This window comes from Equus przewalskii, chromosome 20, assembly GCF_037783145.1.
Source record: "Equus przewalskii isolate Varuska chromosome 20, EquPr2, whole genome shotgun sequence".
Lineage (NCBI taxonomy): Eukaryota > Metazoa > Chordata > Mammalia > Perissodactyla > Equidae > Equus > Equus przewalskii.
In genome coordinates this window covers 5,742,515-5,760,698 of record NC_091850.1, presented here as the reverse complement: position 1 = coordinate 5,760,698, position 18,184 = coordinate 5,742,515, and positions in this window count along the sequence as shown.

The window sequence follows — 18,184 nt, the reverse complement described above, 5'->3', positions numbered from 1 at the left end:
CAAAACTGAAACTTCATTACACACTGTAATCTTTCTCCCAAAGCAGGTCTGATCCAGGTTAGCAGCCTAGGTGGTGGTAGGAGGGGAGTTTAACCTTTCTCTCCCTTCCCAACCTTGCATTTTACCCCTCCTCCCCTGTCTTGCTAGCTGTGGTTTCTGACCCCTACCCTCCGGGGTCAAAAGGGGCAAGAAGAGCTAAAGTGACAGGAAATGTCTCACCTAACAAGCAACAATGCAATGTTAATTTTCTCCAGCTCTGGGTTTAAGGCTGACTATCTCTCTAAGGGACTTCTGTGGTTTTTTTCAACCCCTCCTCCATTATCAGATTCTTTTGTTTTGTTTTGTTTTGTTTGAGGAAGATTAGCCCTGAGCTAACTGCTGCCAATCCTCCTCTTTATGCTGAGGAAGACTGGCCCTGAGCTAACACCCATGCCCATCTTCCTCTACTTTATACTTGGGACTCCTACCACAGCATGGCTTGACAAGAAGTGCCATGTCAGCACCCAGGATCCCAACCGGCGAACCCCTGGCCGCCGAAGCAGAATGTGCACACTTAACCACTGCGCCACCGGGCCAGCCCCCATTATCAGATTCTCACCTGTAGTTTGCTTGAGTAAGGTGAGTCCAACTGATCATTACTTCCTTCCCCAACTCCCTGGATATCTGATGGTTTCCCCCTATTGGGGTCTTTCACCCACTGAGGCAGTTCTCTTGAACAAGGCTTGTGATGACCCTGCACAGGTGCTCTCTCCCACTGAACCACATCTGGTCCATGAGAAACATCTCAAACATCATTTGCCCCGACCAATTCCAATGGTCCAGGCCACCAACACAGCCATCTCTCCTTTGCTCAGCCATCCCCTTAACCTTTCCCACAGGAAGTCAGGAGCACCGGTCCACCTATAACTGTAAACTATAGAGGACACATTTTATTAGCCTCTTTAAATCCCTTATATCTTAACTTGAGATGAAAGAGAAAGTAGCCCACACTCATCCCCTTCCACTTGGTGCAAAGGACTCATGGCTCATCCCTAGTTGCCTACAAAAAATCCCCTGTGATCTTCAACCCCAGCTCTTTCATTCCTTTCCAGCACAGGTTAAGAGTTGGGAACCTGGATTTCTAATAAGAAAGATCAGTAAGCTTCCTGGGTATAAATGACTATAGAAAACTCAAAAGTGTTCCTACATAGTATCAATAACTAAATAGAAAATAGGGGAAAAAAATCTTATTCACCAAAGCAACACAAATTATAAGGTATTCAGAAATAAATCTAGCTTTACATGAGATAGTTATGGAGGATGTTAAAATACTGAAGAACATAGGAGAAGGCCCCAATAAATAAATACAGAATTATGACGTATTTTAAAGTTATGGTTGAGTAAAACGAGGTATGGGTGCAGGAAGAGACAAGCTAAGGAACAGTGCAGAGAATCAAAAATAGATCCAAGCATACATGAGAACTTGTTATAAAATGTGGTTTTAAAAATCAGTTGGAAAAGGCTAAATCATGCAATAAGCTGGAACAAGTGGATAAACAAAAATAGATCCCGTGCTCAAAACAGTTACAAACATAAATTCCGTAAAGATTAAAACCCCAGTGTTAAAAGCAAAACTTCTGAACAAAATATCAGAAGCTATCTTATGATATTGGGGAAGGTGGAGATTTCTTATATACGACACAAAAAACACAGAGCAAGGAAAAATATGGAAAATTGTAACTATGTTAATTGCAAAATATCTGTCAAAAGACACTATAACCAAATTAAAGCAAGCTACAAAGTGCGGAAAGATATTTGCATGTGTATTACAAACAAAGACTTATATGCCCGGATTACACAAAAAGCTGCTACCACATTATCAAGAAAAAGTAGAAAAATATCCTCAAAGAATATGTTCATATGTTCTTTGAATATGAGAATCTGTGTAAGACTATAAGACTAAAGAATATAAGAATTCTTTGAATATAAGAATATGTTCACAATATAAAGAACAGAAAACCTAGATGGCCAATAAACCTATAAAAAGATGTTCAACTTCTCTAGTTTTTGTGGTGATGGCAGTGCATTGAAACAAATCTCATTGTCTACGTCACACCAGAAACAACTAAAATGTCTAACAGTACTCAGCATTGGAGAAGAAGAAAAACGGCAACTCCCACTCACTGCTAGTCGGGCTACGAAGTGACAAAAGCAGATTTGATTGTCTCTTTAATATTTTGCCTTACAAAGAAAATGTGAGGCAAATAAGACAGAATGTTGACATAGATGAGATCTGGGTGGTAAATACATGAATTTTCATTATATCTAAACTTTACGTTACTCATTTTTTAACTTTGGATTTTGAAGTCTTTTTAGACATGCAAAAATTGTAAAAATAGCATGGAGAATTTTTGTATACCCTTCACCCATATTCCACAAATGTTAGCATCCTACGTAACCACAGTACAATGATCAAAATCAGGCAGTTATCACTGATATACCACTATTATCTAATCTACGGACCTTATTCAAATATATCTAAATTTCTTAATTTAAAAAATCTTATGATCCTATGGTTCATGATATTTTAAATGCGTACTGGGAGTTAACTTATGGGATGGCTCAGCTGGGTTGCTACCAGCAAAGAGAAAATGTATTTCTGGGCACAAAGGCTACCCATTTAGATATGCTGCACAAGTGATGGAAAATATTCCTCCTTTTCCTAAAGATATGCAGGAGTGATGGGGTTCAGATAATTGATAAGGCTCAAGAGAACATTTTTATTCTATAGATCATCATATCTCTAAATGCACCAAACAGGAAAATTTTATGAGAAAACTGGTTTTTAGATAATACATATTGTATGTTTTACGGAAATTTTAGAACATATCAAGGATAACATTTTTCTTAAGAAATAAAGAAACAATGAAACTTTAAATCTAAAAATAGACACTTAGTTTATGAATCTTCAGACGTGAGGCCTAAGCAGATAAATTTTCAAAAAATACCTACTGCCTTTATTCATTGTCTCTCTCCCTCAACAAATATTTGAGTGTCCCTTCCTCACTCTCAGCCAGTTTCTAGAACGTGTTCGCTATTGATACAATATTGTCTACGTGCCTAGTTAAGAGAGCAACTGGAATTTGGAATTTTCCTTCTTTATAGACTTGGGGTGAGGATTAAAGAACTACACTCTGACTTTTTCAGTGCCTGGGGACTAGCCTGGAGATGAGACGCTTTTTTAAGACACGTCAGGGTCTCTGACTCCGTGGGCAGAGCTGTGGGTCAACATCAGGGAAATTCACACACTCCCTCACACCTCTTGCCTGCAAGAACCCAATGTCAGGATACACTGCTGCTTCCAGAAAGGCTAAAGCAGTCTGTTCCAAATTTGCCGGATCATAAGAATCACCTGGAGTGCATGAAAAAGCCAGATCCCTGGGCTCCACCTCAGAATCCCCAGGAAGGAGCCTCAAAATCTACATTTGTTTTACAAGTGTCCCACTTGAGTCTGATATGCAGGAAAATTTATGAAAGAGGAAAGGAAGCGACATCTGACAGGTTTGCTGGCACCTGACTTGAGCTGATAAGGCAAGCTCAGTCCACTTGTTTAAGCCAGTGTCATCATATTGGCAGAATCGCGTCGAGAGCCACAAGGTCACCTGTGTACTGGAGTGGGGGGCCGGGGTCACCTGCGCAAGGGACTGAAAGAGTTCAAAGAGGTTAGGTGGAGGGCTGTGAAGGCCAGAAAACTGCCCACCTATTCATCAAGGTGCCCCCATTCCATTCTCTGTTCACTGCTTCTGGGCTCCTATAAGGCTCTGCCCGTCTGCTGGCCTCAATAACCCACCTGGCCGAACCTACACCCTCCAGGTAGTGGGGGAAGATGAGAGGAGGAAGTGCCTAGCTGGGAGTGCTATCTGTGCCACAGTCAAAACTGCTGTGTGTCCCATCACTTCAGAAAGGTGGTATTAAAGGATTCTTCATGTAACACCTGAGGCCAGTTACTAGCCTCCGGGAACAACGATTTGTGCCGGAAAGATGCCATAAGTTTTGAAAACTGCTCACATCATGGGCCTTCAAATCTCAGGGAAAAGAAACAGCAAAGAGAAAAAAAACCACAGACGGGCTGAGAGTGTGTTAATTTATCAATCTGCAAATCTGGGGCCAGGCCAAACTCGGTAGCTGTCAAATCAAATATTCACCCAAATTAAAAAGCTTTACTGTTTCCTAAGGATTCATAAGTGGCCCTTCTAGGAGCTCAGCTTAGGAAATGTCATGGAGACAAGAATCGTGGAAAGGTCCATGCAGGCATTTTATGCTAAAACTGGGGGGGAAGTCAACATATCTAATTATATTTCATATGGCACTTATTTACAATACGTATCATAAAGTAAATTAAATTATTTTAGAAGTTGAGGACATTTTGGAACTATTGTTAAAACTGGGGAAAATAGAATAATAATTGTCAGGGTGACACAGACACCAGACTAATCATGCCACGTCTGCTGTCTCATTCAGTCCTCAGAACAACCTCATGAGATATGACTATTATGCCCGTTTTACATATGAGGAAACTAGTGCTTGGAGACATTCAATTACCTCGCCAGGTGGCATGTTTTTCAGAGTCCATATAGTTGACCACTATGCTCTTCATCGAATCTAGATATTTCATTGCTAAATTTCTTGGCCTGTATCCCACTTCCTTAAGATGCTTTCTCCATTCCTGTGTATTATGCTGATATTCTGCGCCCCCACCCACCCTGGCTTATCCTGACCTTCACTGTTTGTGACAGTCCTGCTCCATAGTCACTCTCTAATATTGCAATTGAAATGCTTCTCTGTTTGTACATCTCACTGCCTTCACTAGATCCCAAGACACCTGGGGCTGAGATCATATTAGTTCATGCTCTTCTTCCCTGAGCTCTGCACAGGAGCAGGACAGTAGCAGACAATTGTTAAATACGTGTTATATCAGTGGTGATCATAGTACGTAAGTTATTGTAGCTTAAAGAACAAAAGAAATTACTAATGAAGACATTTAAGAAAGCAACTAACTTATTTTGAGATTAAAATCTTGTGTTCTTGGTGAAGACAATTTTCCAACACAAGAGCTTATGGCTCAAGGTTATTTTGTTGTTAGGAGAAATGAATGAAAAAGTGGCTACAAGCTTTATGGCCCATCTGTAATGAAATTATTTACAAAATGTGCATTTCGTTGTCAATCTCTGCTTAGTCAACTTTGCCTTGCCACCAGTTAATGCCCATGTATATTTTCCCTGTAAAGAAGCAACAGTTTGAAAAATGAAGATTGATTGAGCTGTAGTATTCTCACGGATAGCTGTTTATCATCACTTAATTACGCTTCTGACTCAATACCTATTTGAAAGTAATTTATAGGAACGAAATTCACTATTTACAAAAACCAGTGACAGATGTCAAGGATGGGGGTTTACAGCCAGCAGGTCTCACTAATCAGCATTTCCCTTCTTCAGCCTGCCTGCTGTTCAGTTTACGCCATACCTCCATGATCTTCGATAAGCATTATTCACAGTAAATCTTAGAGAAATCTGGCGGCAGTCTTCAGAGAATTAATGACAAGCCTCTACCGTTCAGCTCTTTCAAGTTTCAAATAAAAGGCCAAAGTAAATTTGTCTTACTTCAGTTAGAAGAATTCCTTCCAAAGTATTTAAAATGAAATGAGTAGAATTGCTCTGACGAATTATCTAAGCTTCTTGTTGTACCATTAATGAAGTATACAGTGAAATGTCCCTTTCAAGAAGTGCTATTTAATTATTCTTAAAGTAATTATCTCTTTCTGTGTCTTATCTACTAAGTAGAAATCATTGTCATTGCCATACTAAAGCAGATAGCTTTTTAATAGATTATAATACAGTCTGTTGCCATTCATCTCCCCGTTTCTGTGAAATCAACTTTGGTTGAGGTTTTAAACAATGACGGCTTCATGTATACCCTGAGTGTTCATTTAGCCATTTAATAAGTCACTTCAACTAGATTGTCTCTGCTAAATTAAATTAGTTCAGTATTCACTGTTAATGAAGAAAGATGTCACAATTTTCACGCACTAGAAAGTGTGTGTGATTTTTTTTTAAAGAATCCTGAATTTATTATATTGGAATGTATTTAAAGAAGCACAAAATATATGAAGGAAATTTGATTTTGTTCATGAGAATAGTACACATGAAAATATATCTTCCTGCCATTTTTTAAATTGAGAACGGCGTGGGGAGATTTGCGCAAGAACAGTTAATCCCAGAGAAATACCTCTGTAGGAACACTAGCTGGGTCAGTGTTCGCTTAATTATTCACTGCCAACCGTCAGTCTAATAGCAAATAATACATTAGTCTTGCATGTTGAAATATATCTATTTCAAGGCAATTCCCAACTCTTTATGATCTAGACTCAAGTGTAAAAGCGAAAGCAGTAGATATCTGTTAAAACCACTCCTACTGAAAAGGCAATTTCCTTTTTTCTTTTCCCTCAGTTTGTCCTTAGAAAAAGGTGTTGAATAATGAAATGCTAGGAGATTTAGCTCAGTTAAGCTCTGTGGATGTAAGCTCAACAAACAAATTTTACCAGGAGCAGGAAAATATTCATCATGTTATATAAAGAGTGTTATAAAACAGATGAAACATTTGGTCCACAAAGCAATAAGCAAGTCTTCTGCAATTAACTTGGCCCTGCAAGAATTCAGGACTATAAAGCGTATTTATACGAGGCTGAGCCTGAAAGAAGCTGAACTATTAAAATGTAGGATCTGCCTCATAGTAAAGGGGCTGTAGATCTTTGGATTATGTGTCTTGGCTGCCAATGGACACACTGGGAAAATCTAAAATGGCTCGTTCTCCTTGTCTACACAAACTCTTTGACAACCAGTTTTCAGCGTTTAACTCCACGGTTAGAGTGAATCAGTATCGTTGCTTGAATTTCCACCTGAGTGCTTAGCTGCCCTTGATAACATGCCCATGGACCAGAGTCTGCCAACTCAAAAACTCAGGAGCCAAGCAACTCATTCCAATGCATGAAGTAGGACTGAAGTAAGCAACAGGGAATGGTGAGGACTGAGGCAATGTGGAGCGTTCAGGCCCCACCTAAAGGAGCAGCTTCTCTCCAGGTTCCAGCCTTGCTACTGAGAGGGAATATGGCCTAGTGTTGTTAGATCTGACTTTATAGGAAAAGCCAGAAACCTGGGACTTTTATGTAAAAATATTCTAATTTTTCACATATTCAACTAATTCAAACATTTTAAAGCACCGTGGAGGGCAATCAGAACGCATCTCTTGCCAGGAGCTGGCTTTTGGCCCACCAGTTTACAATCCCTACTTTAGCCTCTAATTTTGGCTAGTTGGTGTGCAAATTATTAACTTTTGTTCAGAGCTGAGGAGGCAAGAGCTGCAGGTGCCTCAGTGTGAATCCATCACCACTCCTAGGAGAGCACCTCGGCTACGTCCAGGCCTTCCTGACCGTGGCTCATGTCGTGGGTTAAATGATGGCCCCCAAAAGCATATGTCCATATCTATTCCCCAGAACCTGTGAATGTGATATTATTTCCAAAAAAGATCTTTGCAGATGTAATTAAGTTAGGGGCTCTAAAATGAGATCACTCCAGATTACCCAGGTGGGCCCTAAATGCAATGACAGGTATCCTTACAAGAGTGACAGAGATGATAGATGTGAAGAAGAGAAGACCAAGTAAAGAAGGAAGTAGAGATTGGAGTTGTGCAGGCACAAGCCATAGAGTGCCTCAAGCCACCAGAAGCCGGAAGAGGCGGGAATCTGCTCTAGAATGCTCAGAGGCTGCTGACACCTTGATTTCTACTTCCAGCCTCTGGAGCTGTGAGAATAACTTTCCGCTGTCTTAAGCCACCAGGTTTATGGTAATTTCTTTATGGCAGCCCCAGGGAACTGATACAGGCCGGTAACATCATCTTTCTAAACAGAGCATCTATAAGCATGAGCCCCACTATGTGACATCTAATGGTTCCTCTAAGGATGGCTGCTTGATCAAGAATTTGTGCCAAAAATTGGAAATCAACTCTTCCGCTTGAACTGTAGGTTTCATGACATCAGACTCCAAATAAAATGCTCATGTAACTCCCAGAGGAAAATATTATTCAGGAGAGAGACACAATGAAAACCAAACACATTTAGGGCACTCACTGTCTGTACCTAAGAAGACAGTACAGAGGTGAGTGTGTGGGCGTCTTCATTCTGACTGTCCTGCTGTGATGGCTATTGCTCTTGGTTCCTTCCCTCTAAGTTAAATAAGAGAGCTATAATCTAGACATTCTGATGGATCTGAAGCTACTGAGGCAACAGTCATTTTCTAAATTCTGGAGACTTAAATAAATGTGAGTTTAAAAACCAAAGCCAATACAGCAAATTACACAAGGAGAGGGAAGATCCATTAGTGGCCACTGAGCAATAGGATTATTCGATCCATTTATCACCCTTGTCTAAGTAACCATTCTGAATTTCCTATGCTGTCCCCAGTGTGGTTTCCCCTAAAGCCCACTAGAGCAATCGGGTGTATTTCACGTTTTCCTTATGCCCAGAAGAGAAAGGGCAAGGCTATCAGACAGGTTCAGGCGTCATATTTCTAGGACCCACATCTTGCCAAGTGCCTGCTTTTTGGTGTACTGTCTTATAAACTGTGTGGAACCAGGAACCACTTCTCCTTTAAATTTCAGTGGTTCTTTGTACCTTTTTTTAAGGCTTTGTTTTGTTCGTTCATTCGCCATCTTCTGTGCACTTCTATTTGTCAGTCAGTGGGCTAGACCTTCTCTCATGGAGCGCACGATCTAATGGGAGAGACAGGCATGGAACAAATAGTCACAGAGCTGGAGGGTGAGGGTCATAACAGAGGTGTGCGCAGAGTGCTATGGAAGCACAGAAGAAAGAATGTCAGACTGAACTGGAGATAGTGTCATAGAGGAGTCGCCCTGGAAACAGGTCTTGAAGCATCATTAAATGCGAGACAGTTCAGGATGTTACGTACAATGTGTAGAGACTTGAGTGACGGAGGTGGTGGTTGGGGGCTGCATGACGCGTTCGGGAACTGCTGGGAAATTTGCAATGGCCTTAGAGGCAGGTGCAGGAGGTGGGAGGTGAAGTGGCTGGCTGTGCCCCTCCTGATGATTTCTGTATCCACCTCCTCCACCTGATTCCTGACTTCAATATCCCCTGCCTGGCCCTCCACCTGAACCCCACCAAGCCTCAAGTCTTACTCTGCCCACTGCTACCAGAGTGAGCTTTATGAAATGACAGTTGGATTATATGACTCTGCAAGTGAAAACCCACCAGTCTAGTCCTAGTGCCTCTGGCATAAAGGCTCAATTTGACCTGGCCCTACCTACCACTGCCGGCTTATGCTAGTTTGGGGGCTGCCTTAACAAAGTACCCCAGCCAGGGCTTAAACAACGGAAGTTTATTGTCTCACAGTTCTGGGGGATAGACGTCCAAGATCAAGGTATCCCCAGGGTTAGTTTCCTCTGGGGGCCTGGAAGGGAAGGCTCTGTTCCAGGCCTCTCTCCTTGACTTGTAGATGGCCATCTTCTCCGTGTCCTAATCTCTTCTTATAAGGACACCAGTCTTATTGGATTAGGGGCTACCCTAATGGCTCATTTCAACTTAATGACCTGTTTGAAGACTCTAGCTCCAAATACAGTTACATTCTTACGTAGAGAGGATTAGAACTTCAATATATACATTTTTAGGAGGACACAATTCAGCCCATAACACGACTCATCTCCCATTGTTGCCCACACTCACCCCATACCACATGTCGTGGCTTCATCTGGGCTATTTTCTCTGCCTGGAATGCCCTTACCACATGTTGTTCAGAGGCGGTCCAGTGTAATGGTTAACAGCACTGACTCTAGAACAAAAATCCAGTTTTGAATGCTGGCTCTGCCATTCCATAATTGTGTGACTTTGAACTTATCCTAATCTCGGTTTTCTCATTTGTACAATGGGAACTGTACCTCCTACCAAAATTATAAAGATAAAATTAGTCAATATGTGCACAATACTTAGAACAGTGCCTAGCAGTGGTAAATGGTGTTTAAGTGTTAGCTGTGGTAATTACTGTGCGCTGGGGAACTCCTATTTGTCAGGGAAGGGTCAAGCATGACTTCTCCTAAGAAGCCTTCTCTGACTTCACACCCTGCTTCGTGTTCCCATTGCACCAATTAATATTTACATGGGTGAGTTATCGGTTGCCTTTCCCACTAGTCTGTGACTCCTTAAGGCCAGAGACTTCTCTTCTTAGAGATTGAAGGCTCCATTGTTGGAGTTAGACATCAGGGGTCTATACCCCGGCACCAACGATTACTAGCTGTGGGTCTTTCAGCAATGTCATCTAAGCTCTGTAGTCCTTGGTTTACTTTAGAATGGATATAATAGTAATACCTACCATGTTGGGTTATTTTGAAGATTAAATTATATTAGACATGTAGAGGATATATCTGCTACAGAATAAGGGCTAATGATTATGAGCTATTATCTATTTGTATAAGCTTTGTATACTCAGCATCTAGCATTCTTCTGAGTACTTAATGGGTGTGCAATAACGTTTAGTTTGAATGTGATTGAAAAGATTTGAATAGAATTGAAACAGATTGAAGCTAGATTGGTTAGGCCTAAGTAGTCCAGGAAAACAATAATGAGAGCCTGAACTGAGGCAGGCAGTGGAGGCAAGGATGGATAGAGAGGAGAAAATTGTAGTGAAATTTGCAAGCTTGAGTGTATTATTGGATATAGAGAATGAAAGAAGGGGAGTTAAAATGACTTCAGTCATCCCGATGACTAGGTGGATGGTAATGCCATTGCCCAAGACAGGAAACGTGGGAGGGGAAGCAGATCTGTATGGAAAGATAAATAACTCAGTTTTAGTTGTCTTCACTTTGAAGTCCAGTGAGATAGCAAAGTGTAGGTGTACACTGGAGACAAATGTATGAATATGGAAAGCTAGGCCATGTTCTAGTAGAGAGAATTGTGCTGACGTCAGAGGAAGATTGTCTTCAGGTGGCGACCCAAGGAAAGAAGCGCAGTCAAACTCTGGGCTTCCTGCTTTTTCCATCGTACCTGTTGATTCTGTCTCCAGCGTGAGCCTAGAACCTTTTCATTCTCACATTCAAGGATCTTGTACTAACATCAGCCCACACAGCATGAAAAGATCATTTCTTCTTCCCATAATACATTTTCCGTGCCTTCTAGAGTTAAATCCCAGCTAAAATATTAAGCTGGGAAACCCGGGAGACATGTGGCCTAAAATTTACTACCAGGATAATAGTGACTTTACCTATTACAGTGTGGGGAGTACATTGGAAAAATTAAAATAAGTTTCTTTCTTAGGTGTCCTGTATCTAGTCTCTTTTTAATAGACATGATCTAAAATCTACTCTCTCTTGTCATCTGGCTTCAGGGAAACAATGTGGACAGAGGCCTTTACAAGGGGAAGAGCAGAGAGATGAGCAAAGAGGCCAAACCAAAATACTCTTAGTTTTACTTTAGTAAAAAAACCAGATTATATAGAACATAACCTTGACATAAAATTCCATGGGCGAAAGCTGCATAGGGAATCCACCAGCAGATTCAAGGCATTTCCTTAAACTTCCCGTCCATGTCTTGTTCCGGTCTGACCCGAGCTCTGTAGCAGGATTTTCCCTTAGGATGTGTCTCCCAGGCCGCCTCCTCATGAGATGCAAGGGGAGGTTGACAAAGGCTGAGATCACCCCAGTAGTTTTTCTTTCCCTCCAATGTCTTTTTCAAAATTAATATTCTATTATTGTCTTGTTACAGATTCAGTATATAATCATCAGAAAAAGACAGCAAGAAATAAAAATTAATAAAACTTCTTAACATCCATGACCACAGACATCCAGAGATAACCAATGTAAACAGGTTGGGGTAAAAGCTTAGGATTCCTTATAGATATGGGTCTGGACTGAGCTATAGACTCTAGATTAGATCGAGACAATAGATTATAGCTGTAGATGTGTTTATAGATATAGTTATGTTTAGAGTACAGATATAGCCATGTTTATAGATAAAGATATCTGTCCATTGCCAGGGCTACCATATACATCTGCAAAGACCGTTCCGGATGATGGTACTTTATTGAGTGGAGAGGCGTATTTTGACTCATAATCTGCCTTTTTCATTCAAATTAAGACACACCTTGTTTAATCCCCAATGATCTCCCTCCTAAGAATATGGATGGGGTTGCCCCCCACTAGTCCAAGTCTGGCTCCTTTCTCCCAGCTATGGTCAGTCTTCAGCTGTGGCCTCTCCTGTGAGCCCAGCTCCACTGTGGGTAACCAGGTCCAGGGCATCCTCAGATTTTCCGACCACAAAGAACTGGCTGCTCATGTTATGTCTTGGCTGAAATGACTAGGGCTGCTCATTTCAAGTCAGTATGAGTTGTCAGCAGTTACAGTTGTTTTTTATGCCCTCAGACTCGGGCATGCCCCTTGATCTCGTTTCCCAATGGTAAAGATTCTTTCTAAAGTCTGGGCTGGGATGGGGTCTTTGATGTAATACAAAAATAATAATAATAAATTATAGATAATACTTATTATCTATAAAGCTAAAGATTTTATAACTAACCCTTGAAACCACTCTTTAAGCAGATACTGTTATTACACCCAGTTTACAGATGAGGAAATCAAGATTTAAAGAAGTACCTTATCTAAAGTTAGATTCAAACCCATGACTGCCTAACTCCTCAGCCTGAATCGTGCTATACTGCTTCTACCTGCGTGAGTTTCTCACAGGGGATTCAGCAAACACCCCAAACGTGGATTCTAGGCATCAAACTCCTCTTTCCCAAGGTTTCAGTTCTTTCTGGCTGGGAAAGAGCTATGTCAGCAAATATGCAGGAGGATCTTAGTCAAAGGAACAGGTCCATGGCTGGGGAATCTGCAACCATCAGAAACCTTGGTGGCATGGACCTAGTAAGCTCAGAATGACAGTGTCTCCCAGGAATGCTCATGGTTTAGAAGTTTGACTTAGTTTGATAATATTTGGAACTGTACAGATTCTGTGTAGCTGATGGCTGGGGTGATCCTCCCCAGACTGCTGAATGACAGGCCTGGCAGTGGGCTGGCTGGGGCTTTACCTAAAGACTAGTTTAACTTGGAGCCCTACTTCTCCAAAGACCATTCTTCTAGAAAAGACTAAGAGGTTACCCTGAACAACTCCTGACCAGGCCCATTGGTACACATAATGCACTGTTGTTAAAATCGGTTTAGTTGGAGTGAAGGGCTTCCTGTATCTAGTTTTCTTTTGTTGAGGATGTTCTGAGCTCCATTTTTACTGGTTTCCATGAGTGCCTTCCCTCTCCCTTGCCTATGAACTTACTATTGACAGACTTGCAATTGGTCCTGATTGTCACCTGTGTGGGTAAATGCGGACCTTGTTCTCTTAAATCCCGGTGTGATGATGACTAACAGGAAACAAAAAAATTAAAGTATAAATCTTGGGTAGGTTAGCAACGCAGTATCCAAAATAGAATGTGGAATAGGGTATTGAAGAACTTAGCACATTTGTATCTCATCAAATGATAGACTTTATCACTTGACCGCAAATTTGATAATAATGAATGCTTGAAGGAGAGCCTAGCTGTGGCTGTGAGATCCAGTTATGAGACCAGATGTTGGGACATAGTTCCCTAAGCAGTGATCTTAGAGAAGTTCCAGAAGCACAGATTCTAGCTGATGCATGGAAACCTCATTTCTCCCCACATTATAATCCTATGAACGCTGCTCAGTCAATGTGGAAGGATAAACGTTCAGGGAGGGACACTTCTTCTTCAGCTGAAAGTAAGGAGGTAGGGGTAGGGAAGAGGTAGATATTGCATAAAAAGGAGTCTTTTGCTTTTACAGCGGTCATACAAGGTGGCCTTAATTTTCTGAATGAAGTAAGAGGACAGAAGAGATGGGGAGGGTAGCTTGAAGAGAGTAGAGAAAATCTGGCCTCTGTGGAGAATGAGACAGGGATGTGAGAAAGGAAATATTTTTTAAAAGACACAGAAGACCCCAAGGACCAGGTGAGTTTGGAGACCCTAAAGATACAGATGCAGCAATGGGCAGTCAAGGTGACAGATAAAAATAGGAGACACAGATAATTCAGTTGGTCCAAGTTTGGGGATTGGGGAGGAAGGTACAGCAGAAAGACAGTGGTGAAAGTGATGCATTTTGTGTTTAGTTTGGACAAGGAAGGAAGGGAAGTCACAAGTGAGGATAATGAATGGGGAGAGAAAAGAACATTGAAGAGCTGGTGTGAAAATAAGGGGATAAGGTTGAAAAATAAGCATAATGGGAATATGAGAGGAGGAGGAGGAAAGATAAAAGTTGGTCAGCAATTGATAAGTCAGAGCTTCAGATGTTAGAAGAGGTAGAGCTCCAAGTGGTAAGGCCTGGGGTGTAGCTGCCAAGGGAAAAGGTGACTGAAATGGAAAGAACATGAAGTGCTAAAGATACAAGACTCTTGAGGTTAGTTTGTTGAAAGAGTGGACGAACAGGATTTGAAGACATCTATGATGGTGGCAATACTTTTTTTTCCCTAGTAATATTGTATCATTATTTTCTTGTGTGACTTCTTGATATAAGCCACTTCTAATACTTGTGGAACAAGAGAGAAAACAAAATAGGTAGAGAACCAGTGAGAAGGGCAAAATATAAAAGTCATCTCTGGATATAAGAAGTGACCAAGATGATGTGGATTAGGTAGTTCAAGAATCTTAATTTCTTTCTCACCTTATGGGGCTGTGTACATTCTTATCTCCTCTACCCGACTTTAGTTTCCTTAAAACGAGATCTGTGACTATCATCTACGGATCCTAATACAGTTCTTAGTACACAAAGCAGTTGTTCAATAAAAGCTTGTTGAATTAACAGCTTTTGAATGGTTCTAATAAATCTTTAGATGTTTACATACTGTTTTTACAAATAGTTATATTACTGTTCACACAATACTTTCTAGATTTGCAGCTTTGGCCCACTTGCATACATCAGAGGGCTCCAGATGGCCAAGAGAGTAGGTCTGGATGCTTCTGAAGAAAGGGGGCGTTCCCCGAGGACAGAGACAAGATCTCCTATAGCCGCTAGACTCCCTGCCTCCAGTACAGGGCCCTGTACTACTTAATCAATGCCAGTGAATCCCAAATTACAGAGATGACTCCTCACCTTATAAAGACTCTACTTCTGACCAACTAGACATCGAGAGGCAGCAAATGTCAGTACTTCCAGGAACACAAGCCCATCTGAGCACCCTCAGTGCTTCACACAGATTCAGTTTCCTACAATGCTTTTTGGCCTTAGGATTAACATACCATCTATTTTTTTTTATTGAGGACAGGTACTTGAATTATTTTATTAGTAAATAAGTAAAATCAGGGACAGCCCAGTGGCATAGCAATCAAGATCACACTCTGCTTTGGTGGCCCAGGGTTCACAGGTTCAGATCCCAGGTGTAGATCCCTAGCACTGCTCGTTAAGCCATGCTGTGGCAGCATCCCACATGCAAAATAGAGGAAGATGGGCACAGATGTTAGCTCAGGGACAATCTTCCTCAAGCAAAAGGAGGAAGATTGGCAACGGATGTGAGCTCAGGGCCAATCTTCCTCACTAAAATAAATAACTTGTTAAAATCCCAGTTGGGAGGTATTTACTATATTGTAGGATAGTGTGTTCTGAATGTGCTGGTGATTTCAAGTCCAGAAATGAGGAGTAGTGTGGTTTTGATCTCACTCCACTGCCTGTGCTTAGCCAGTCTCTGAAATTGTTAGAGGATTGGAAACACTTCAACTCAGAGAAGGGACATCATGACAAAAAGGCAAAATTCTCGTAAACACTGGAGGGACAGGCCAGGGCTGGGCCGTCTTTCCCCTTGATGAGCTCTATGTTTAGAATCAGAGAAATTAGAGTCGCAGGGTAAGGGCGAGCCCTGAAGCAGTATGTCAAGATCTATGGTTTGACAATGCATATTTTTTGGTGACCATCTGGGGATTAAATTAACATATTTAAAGTTCAAAAGGGAGTAGAAATTCATTACTAGATTGGGAGAGGTCATTTTTTTCCTGGATCACTCCCAAACAGAAAATTGAGAACAGAATTCGTTGCAGGAAAACCCCAAAGGGATTGTTTTTTCCTTCAAAGAAGCCAACAGATGTTTTCATTCTCTGCAGAGCTAGCTCTCGGTTAATCAGCAGTAGGATATTCCATTTTTCAGTTATTCAGTTTTGCGTTTCTTTTTCACGTCACCAGACCTGAAAAGAGCCTCTCTGTCATGTTGGAGAGGTTCGACTATTTGTTAGAATATCTGCTACCAGATGAATAGAACAAAAAGACAACGATAATCAGGTTTGTTTTCCAATTGATCAGAATTTTGCCTTCCTTTATTCTTATGTTCTCATTTTTTCTCTTTACCATTGTACTCTCTCACCTTCTCCTTCATGCCAGCATGTGGACAGGTCCTCAGAGCTTCATCACCCTCCCAATCCTGTCCCCAAAACACACATCCTTCTCACACAACCTCACAGCCACTTCCCCTTCACATGGTGTTACACAGAACAGTTAGAAATTTAGGGCAGCTCACAGAATTTTAAAATGCAGAATAATACCATGGTGAATAACCTCTGGAGGCCTCATTCACTGATGTATTGTTTTTTAATTTAAAGGAAAAACAAATGCAGCATCAAAGATGGTATTGCCACTTGGTTATGGTAACTAGATCGAAAATTCAGAGTTCCAAGATCATGGCCCACTGGGACAGATGGAACTTGTACTCTATACCTCCCATGTTAGAGAGGAGGACGGAATGTGTGGAGTACTGTTATATCAGTATTTCATTTAATTTCCTCAGCAGCATGCTGGGCTATCAGTAGCCCCATTATACAGAGGAAGACATTGAAGTTGAGAGAGATTAAGTAGCCCAAGGTCACACAGCTGGTAAGTGCAGTCAGCTAGCACTCAGGTTTAGGTCTGTCTGGCACCAGTGCTTTGTTTGTACCACACCTATACCTGAGGATTCGAGAGAGGATATATAATGACTTTAAATATGATCCACCCTCACATATTTGCCAGTGTATTGTCCTTTTTTCAGTAATTATGGATTTTAGGGGTCATTCACGAGCCCATTTAGGGCACCTGACTGATGACATCAGTGGTATCAAGTCAAAACGAAACTTGGAATAAATACAAAAGAGTGAAATGTGTATGCGTATATGTATGTTCGAATATCTAAGCAATGTCGATATTACACTACGTCCAAGAGTGGAAGAGCAGTGGTTTTTTGTAGGGCTGGAGCATGGATAATTAGGAGCAGAATATATGTGACTGAGCCCAGGATCACAGATGTTGAGGGTAATGACTATAATGATCTCATGGACAATTAGAGATGGAAAGGATGTTAAATCAGCTTGATGACCCTATCATTGTGCCAATGGGGAAACTGAGGACTCAGAGGTGTTGTGATTTATGATGTCTGTCAGAGCACCCTCTGAATAATTGAGATGCATTGAATGAGGAAGCTGAAGACAAGAGCAGTTAGATGAACGGCCCACAGCTACAAAGCTCAGCCACTTTCAGCCTGGACCAGAACTCCTTGCAGTCTTGCTCATTTATTCCTTCATTTGCCTTTTTACTTGTTTAAGATGCCAATTGTTAGGTTCTTGCTATGCATCAGGCACTCTGATATACAACTTGTTTTGATTATCTCGTCATCACCACAACTCTTTGAAGCAGGCAACATTTTCTTATAATTTTACACTGGAGGAAACTAATTTTTAAGGGCATTAGGTAACTTGCCCAAGGTCAAATTAAATGACCGAGTCAGGAGCAAATCCAGGTGCATTGACCCTATCCAGAACTCTTGCAATATTCCAGAAAGAGATAGAGGGTAAGCTGCTATTAAATGAATTCTTCCCGAAGAATTGAGACCTAGTGGTTTCAGTAATCTCTAGGTCCCACAGAAAGTGAGAAAGCCAAAACTGGATTCAGGGTCACGTAGCCCTCCACTCAGTGTCTTTTATTCATGCTTTGTACTCAGGTCCACATTTTTTATCTCAAGACCTTAAAAGTGTATCCCAGGTATACTGGCCTTCTACTGACAACCTCTGCTTTCACCCCTTACACAATTTGGAATTATACCAAGCCATTAGATAAGTCCCTCCAAAAGATT